Source organism: Benincasa hispida, chromosome 1 (genome assembly GCF_009727055.1).
Source record: "Benincasa hispida cultivar B227 chromosome 1, ASM972705v1, whole genome shotgun sequence".
In the NCBI taxonomy this organism is placed as follows: Eukaryota; Viridiplantae; Streptophyta; class Magnoliopsida; order Cucurbitales; family Cucurbitaceae; genus Benincasa; species Benincasa hispida.
Window position 1 is genome coordinate 40,232,904 of NC_052349.1, and position 7,091 is coordinate 40,239,994.

A 7,091-nucleotide genomic window follows, 5' to 3' on the forward strand; every position below is an offset into this window, starting at 1 on the left:
GGTCGATCCACTTCCGCTCAAGATTCTCCTCACCCGAGTTCCTTCACAATTGAGGGTGCTGATATATATAGGACAACACAATTATGTTTTAATCTCAAGATGTAGTGAGCCCACCTAAGTTTAAGACTCTAGATTTTTTGAAAAGTATAACGGAACACGTGTCCAAGAAGTCACCTGGTTATGTCCTAACCAAAAAATGTCGACTTAGGTCAGTAATAAACTGTTGATTCATTGCTTCCAAGATAGCTTAGTTGGCCCGGTCTCGCTGGTATATACACTTGGTGTAGAGACAAATAAGTGGATATTGTTTAAATAATACGCTGATGACACTACGGATATGGCCCGCTTTTGTAGGTATTACAAGTGTTGTAAAGTGCTACAAATGATCTGATCTGATCATTCATGTGGAGGCATGCGAGTGGGAGTATCTTATACAAAGAGTCTGTATAAGACCAGACACGAAATGATTAGTCCATTTATGTAACACTGTTAATAATAGAGACTTACATTTCACTAGGATGACATAGGTGACATGACCTGAATCTTAAGTGAGTTGTGAACTTCTGCTCATGAAGGCGGTCATTTGATTTATATGGGGGAGAGTGGCCAGATTGCCAAATCAAAAGCCTACCATTTTGGGGATTCGTTTGAATTGTGGAGCTGGGAACTCAGCTACACAAAAGAGAATTCACTCCTTCCCTGATGCAGGGAGAAGTAGATAATTGCTCCCTTAAGGGCTGATTCCCGAGTCTTGAACATAATGGCCACACCCTCTCCTGGCCCGAGTGGACTTGTCATAGTGGGACTATGACTTATTGTTCATTAGAGGATCAGTGGTACTTAAGGAGTTAGATATAACTACAGGGGCAAACGCGTATTTTGGCAATTGTACTTACGAGCAATTTATGAAGGGTCATCGTACTGGTTGATTGGTTATATCCAATGGACACAAAAATTATCTGTAGTGCGAAGAGATGCAGTTGTTGTTGGCTTTAGTGGAGTAACCAGAAGTTAACAGATGTTGGGTAAGTTAATTAATGAGTTTAATCATTTATCCGAGTACGTTGGAGCTTCAATTACAAGTTCATAAGATCTCCACGCAGCTCAACATAGGATTTTATCTTAGATTAATTTGAAGTGTTTAAATTAAGTGAGGATTTAATTGTATATAATATAATTAAATATAATGTATTTGATGCATTATGAGAGGAATTTTGAATATGATTCAAATTACCAAATTATATGAATGATATTCATGTAATTAAATATAAATATGATTTATATTGAGATGATTAAAATATTTGTGATATGATCCAAATATCATTTATATGAATGAGATTCATATAAATGAATTTAATATAAATGTGATTTATTTTAAATACCATGTATAGTTCAGAGAGAATAAATCTATAGTTTATGTTGTATTTGATAAATATTAAACTGTAGACTATATGTTATATTGATATAACATATATATGTATATATAATAAAGTAATTATATATATTTCTATTTTATTAATTTATTTGAAATTAATAAAATGGAAGGAGTTATAACTCCCTCCACGTTTCTCTCAAAGAAAACTAACTTATGACAGAAGAGTTGAGAGATCATCTTTTCCATACGGTTCACAATTACAGAGAAAAGTTCTCTGTGAAAAAAACTTCCTTTAATTCTTTCCTTCTACTTCCTCTACAAGGATTCAAGCAAAGCCTACAACTCCTGCTTGAATCCTTTAATCCCAAAATGAATACAGAGGGTTCTGAATTGGTAGTGTCTCTGGTGTGAAGACGAAGGAGATCCACGAAGAAGAAATTCTGTTTCGTGATTGTTCAAGAGATCATGAAGAAAGGTTCTTCAAAGTGGTATCTCCTAAACTTGTTTCTTGTTTAAAGTATGTTGTAATTTAATTGTTAAATGCATATATCTATTGTACGTTTACAGTAAATTTTGTATTCAATAATTAATGGAATTGGGACAATTCTCTTCCGCTCAAGGATCTCCTCATGTCGATATTTCTTCACTTGGATGGTTCACAACTGCATAAATGTGAAGAATCTTGCTGGTTCATTCCTAAAGAAGTACAAATATAATATTTATTATGGCGCCTGACCATTTAGACCTCTAGCGAATGGAGGAAGAAGAGTATTGAAAACATTTAAAGAGTATGTGCAGCGATGGAGAGAGATGGCGGCACAAGTGCAAACCACTTCTGACCAACAAAGAGTCGACAACTATGTTCATAATACCCTTCGAGCCTATACCATGACAGATGATTGGGAGTGCCTCAACCAACTTCTCAGATATCATAACAATTGTAGGAAGAATCGAGTTTGGATGAAGAACGGAAGAATTACTAATTTCGCTTCAGAATCAAGAAAATTGATGACTTCAAAGAAGGAGGGAGAGGTGCATAAGATGAGCTTGACCAAACGAACAAACTGTATATATCCTCATCAATTGCTGGACAAATAATTATTCTTTTTAACCCTCAAAATGGAGGACATAATCAATTTGTTCAGTCAAATCAAATAAATGTAAGGAATAATTGGAAGCAAACTAGGCTTTGACCTATACCCATGTCAATATCTGAACTTTTCACAATTGTTAAAGAATCATCAAAATTATCCATTATACCCAAGAGCCTTTACATCTCCATATCCTAAGTGTACGACCCAATATGCAAGGTGAAATATCATGCTGGGGCAGTGGAGCACTCTATTGAGAACTTTATCCCTTAAAAAAGCTAAAGTGCAAAGTCTAGTTAAGCCAACTAGTTAAATTCAAAAAGACTGGAGAAGAACCAGATGTCAACCAAAACCCGTTCCCAAACCATGAAAAATCCTGTCGTTATGTTGTTAATACACCCTCGAATGTTGCAAGAATTAATGATCCTGAATGGTGTTAGATTAGAAATGTCTATGTATATTCTAACTGATTTGCTCTCATATCTACACCTACATCCCTACCATTTCAAAGAATTGTTAAAAAACAAGTCCACTATTCACATTTATGTTAAAACCCCCACATGGTGGTTGGTTTATAATCAACTTCATCACACACCTATCAATACTACCATTTGTAAACAACATAAATCTCAAACATTTGTTCTCCATTTTCTAAAGAAAAGCACAATTAAATAAAATAAAATGTTATTAAATAACACCAATACGTAAATATGTATTAAATAACATCAATATGTAAATATTATGGAATTCAACAACTATTAAAATTCATTAAGATTATTATATATAAATATTTTATGAATCACTTAAATATGTTTGTAATAATGATATAAAATTCATAGTTAGTAACTAGTTTAGTTGTATTTATATTCAATATATTCATATTACCAACTGCATGTTTTAGTAATGTTATATATTGCAAAATATATGTACTTTCTAACATTATATTATATAATAACATCACATAACTTCAATCTAAAATTATATAAAAACATATTTCAATCATAAAATATATAACTTTATATTTCCTAACATTTATATTATTATTTAGAGTACACAACATTAAAAAAAATTAATAACGATTTCATGCTTTTCAATAATAGGCATACAAATCTTTTACATCTTGAGAACATCTTTTAAAATGAGCAAGGGTTACACCTAATTTAATTTTAATGCTCTCCTTCTTTAAAAGAGCAAGGTTATACTCTCTTCCTTTAAAAGAGCAAGGTTATGTCTGATTTTTCATATAAGAAATTAAAATGGTTATCTAGAATAATATAAATATTAAAAAACTAGTAATAAATTAAAAAAAAAGACAAAACAATACATTTCTCATTATTTTACTACTTCTCAAACTTAAATACAAATAATATATATATAAACAAAAATATAAAAAATATTAAAAACTAATAAAAAACTTTAAAATCAAACTTAAATACTAAAATAATCGAATATTATAAGAAATATATATTAAATAATAAAAAAATTATAAATAACGAAAACTATTTAAAATGCACTAATACTAAAAGATTAACACTAATACTAACAAAACCTAGTATTATTATAAAAATGTAGAAAAAATTAATATGGTAGTTCAACATCATTATAAATAAGATTATCATATGTAAATATTATGAATTCAATAACTATTAAAAAGATTATAAACAAATAGATCTACTAACATCAATATAAGGAATTAAAATTGTATATCTAAAATAATATAAATATAAAAAAACTCGTAATAAATAAAAAAGTAAACCCAACAAATTCAATAACAGTTTTACTTTTTTCCTCAAAGTAACAATGGTCCCTCTTTTTTTTTTTATTTTTCAACAAAAACTAGGAAAAAATAGAATATTATGAAAGATATGTATATATTATTTTTATTTAGAAAAAAAGCTTAGAATTTTGTTCAGTGAACATTACTCTTTTTTTTTATTCTTTGTTTCCCAAACAGAAACAAAAACTATAAAAAAATATAATAGTATGAGAATATGACCAAAATTATAATTATTTTTAAAAAATTGAAACTTTGTAGAGTAAATGTACAAAACTCACAATTTGATAGACGAATGTTGGAAAAAAAAGATTTAATAACAATTTTGGAAGAGGAAGAGATGATTAGACAAAGAGTAAAAAAGGAGAGTGATTTTTATAAGTTTTGGAAAGGAAGAGAGCAAAATTTTGAAAAGTTTTGGAAGAAGAAGACGGATGCAGAGAGCAACGAAAGCAGTAGGCAATGCGGGGAGGAAGGAGCAGAGGGTATTTGTGATTTGGAAGCTGATGGTAGGGGTTTAAAACATTATAGGTCGAGTTTTTGAAAACTCGACCCACGAATTAATTTTGCATGTAGAGGATTAAAGTTGGATTAAAGGTGAGTCAGCTGGGTAGGTGAGATGGATGGACATGGTCGAGTGTTGAAAACTCGACAAATGTAGGTCGAATTTTTCAACACTTTGGCCCTACTTCCTCGCGAGTTCTCAAAACTTGACTTAATCCTTCTCTCTTCTCGGATTGTCAAACTATAATATATTTCTAAATTGGGTTTTATGGCCTAAAACTCGTGGTATGTAAACAATGAAGCTTATTCTTAAAATTCATAAAAAATGTTATTGAATAGATCTATTGCTTGAATAGAAATCCAATAAACTAAAAGTCCCTTGACTATTGGAGAGTACTTGAATTTTATGTGGAGACATAAGGTGGATCAGGTTGAGTAAATAGAGTCAAAATGATCTATAGTAACAATGGATAAGGTTGGGAACCTTATTTTGGTAACACTATTGGTACAGCTTGCTCTGTAGTTGTTTAACAGAGAAGTTGTAAAGTGCTACAACGAAGTGATCCTAATTCGTTCATGTTGGACATGAGGAGTGGGGTGTCCTTCTGCAAAAGAGTTTATATAAGATCGGACCACGAAATTGAGTCACTCTTACTTTATACGCTGTTACTGTTTAAGACTAACTATTTCAAAGCGATGACCTAGGTAACTTGACCTAATCCTGAGCTAACTATGAACTCCTTTTTATTCGGGATGCCCTTAAATTTGCATAGGTGAGGGTTGGCTCAACAGCGTCGGCCCAATATGACTGCATTTCAAAGGTAGACTGGATAGATAGTTGGGACCTAGGGTGCAAGAGGGAATTCACCCTACCCGCTTTAGGATAGTAGAGAGGTTGTTCCTTGAGTGCTGATTCAGGGTTTGAACAAGGGATCCCGCCCTCTCATTTGGAATGAAAGGACTCGGTTTTGTGATTGGATCAAAACAATGTTAATTAAGGGATCAGTGAGGGGCTTAAGGACAAGAGGTAATTTCGGGGGTAAAACAGAGATTTGACCCAGCCGTTATTGCGAACAACTTGTGAAGGGTTAACTTACTAATCATGATTATATCGAGTAACATAATATATCTACAGTGAGGAATAATCGACTATGAGCTTTAATGGAGTGACCATTAGTTAACGAATGAGGGTTAGATCGGTCAATGAGTTTAGTCGATTAATCTGGGATCGTTGTAGCCCATGATCTGTAGGTCCATGAGGTTCCCCTACTAGCTTCAGAAATAGAATAGCTCTAGAGTAGCGTGATAAGTTAATTGAAATGTTCAAATTAAGAATCAAATGGAATTGGAGAAAATATTTAAATATGATTTAAATATATGAATTTGTGTAAAAAATTAATTTAATATTGGATATTAAATTAATTAGAATTATTTAAATTTATTTAAATAGTTATTTATTAATTTTATTAGACTATTTAAATAATTTAAATAATTCTAATTAATTTAATATCCAATATTAAATTAATTTTTACACAAATTCATATATTTAAATCATATTTAAATATATTTTCTCCAATTCCATTTGATTCTAATTTGAACATTTCAAATTAACTTATCACGCTACTCTAGAGCTATTCTATTTCTGAGCTAGTAGGGGAACCTCATGGACCTACAGATCATGGGCTACAACGATCCCAGATTAATCGACTAAACTCATTAGACCGATCTAACCCTCATTCGTTAACTAATGGGTCACTCCATTAAAGCTCATAGTCGAATTTTCCTCACTGTAGATATATTATGTTCACTCGATATAATCATGATTAGTAAGTTAACCCTTCACAAGTTGTTCGCAATAACGGCTGGGTCAAATCTCTGTTTTACCCCCGAAATTACCTCTTGTTCCTTAAGCCCCTCACTGATCCCTTAATTAACAATTGTTTTGTGATCCAATCACAAAACCGAGTCCCTTTCATTCCAAATGAGAGGGCGGGATCCCTTGTTCAAACCCTAGAATCAGCACTCAAGGGAACAACCTCTCTACTATCCCTAAAGCGGGTAGGAGTGAATTCCCTCTTGCACCCTAGGTCCCCAACTATCTATCCAGTCTTACCTTTGAAATGGCAGTCATATTGGGCCGACGCTGTTGAGCCAACCCTCACCTATGCAAATTTAAGGGCAATCCCGAATAAAAAGGAGTTCATAGTTAGCTCAGGATTAAGGTCAAGTTACCTAGGTCATCGCTTTGAAATAGTTAGTCTTAAACAGTAAACAGCGTTATAAAGTAAGAGTGACTCATTTCGTGGTCCGATCTTATATAAACTCTTTTGCAGAAGGACACCCCCAC